The sequence below is a fragment of the Chrysochloris asiatica genome, unplaced genomic scaffold (genome assembly GCF_000296735.1).
Source record: "Chrysochloris asiatica unplaced genomic scaffold, ChrAsi1.0 scaffold00285, whole genome shotgun sequence".
NCBI lineage: Eukaryota > Metazoa > Chordata > Mammalia > Afrosoricida > Chrysochloridae > Chrysochloris > Chrysochloris asiatica.
The window spans coordinates 2056519-2057932 of NW_006408803.1; positions in this window are offsets into that span (position 1 = coordinate 2056519).

Here is a 1414-nt window from a genome sequence, read left to right on the forward strand (position 1 = left end):
GCGCAGACAGCAAGGGACCAATGAACAGCTACCAAAAGAGAAGAATGTCCACACCTTTATCTCAGCGGTTCTCCCAGGCGTCTGTAGCCGCTCCGATCCTTCCCCCACGTGGTCTCACCCAAGATGGCGGCTCCTGGAGCAGCTGAGCGTCCCAGACTAGAAAGCTATAGATTTCTTGCTTCTGCCATGAAATCCCCCAGCTGTGAGCCTTCCAACCTTCCAAGTATTCCCCTATATATGGTTCAGGGTTCTGGGACCATCCCCTGAGGCTGCTTGGTCGGTTATTCTGTGTTGTTGTTGACGGAGCTCTCTGCTACACGTCCACCTGATCCGCCATCTTGTTTGTTCTCGTTCCATTTCATTTTTGACAACTTCCAATTTTCCCAGATTCATACTTCATACATTCCATTTTTTGACACTATACAGGTTCGCTATTTGTCAGAACTTACTCGACAGTACTTAACAACAAATAATAATCAGATAGATTGATATTTCTGAGCTTCAGTCAATCATGTTTTGTTGTTATTGTTAGGTGCCATCAAGTAGGTACCAACTCATAATGACCGTATGCACAGCAGAATGAAACACTGCCCAATCCTGGGCCAACCTCACCAGTCAATCATAGTTACTTGTAAATGGCCTTTGACTGATTTGTTGTCATTTTTAAGAACTGTTCAGTTGATTCTCAAATAGACCCTGTATAGGGTTTCCAAGGAGCATCTATCTGGTGGGTTTAAACTGTGGATCTTGTGGTTAGCATCCAGTACTTATCAAACAGTCCCTTACAAGGGCTCTTAACTAATTGTTGTTGTTGTTGTTGTTGTTAAGTGCTGTCGAGTCAGTTTTGACTGATAACTACTCTATGTAAGGTTTTCGAAAAAGGCTTTTGAGTTTGAACTGCCAATCTTGAGGTACAAACCTACATTCTGGTCAAGTGCTTATCCTATGATACCAACCAGGACTTGTTCAACTGAAAATAATGATTAGGCGAGTTTGTCATCGAGCATGTTGACATAAATCAAGATATTTTAAAAATAAATGCAAGGCAGCTGTGCCTCTAATTTGTGGCTATGTTGTTGTTATATGCCATCGAGTCAGTTCTGACCCTTAACAACTCTGTAAAGGGTATACAAGGAGCAGATGGTGAGGTTGAACTGCCAACCTATGGTTCAAAACAACTTTGTTGTCAAGCACTCTAAACAGGACTTAGGCCAATTATTGTGTAGCCAGTGGCAAACAGTACAAAAAAGAAGTGACAACCCTGCTTAAATACCACCATAGACCAATCTTTTTTTTTTTTTCTTAAATATTTCATTGTGAATTATGTGATAGTTTACATGGGAGAACATTAGTTTTACATTCATTCTATCATATATCATCTCATTGCCATGGTTACAATCTCCTCCATGCAATC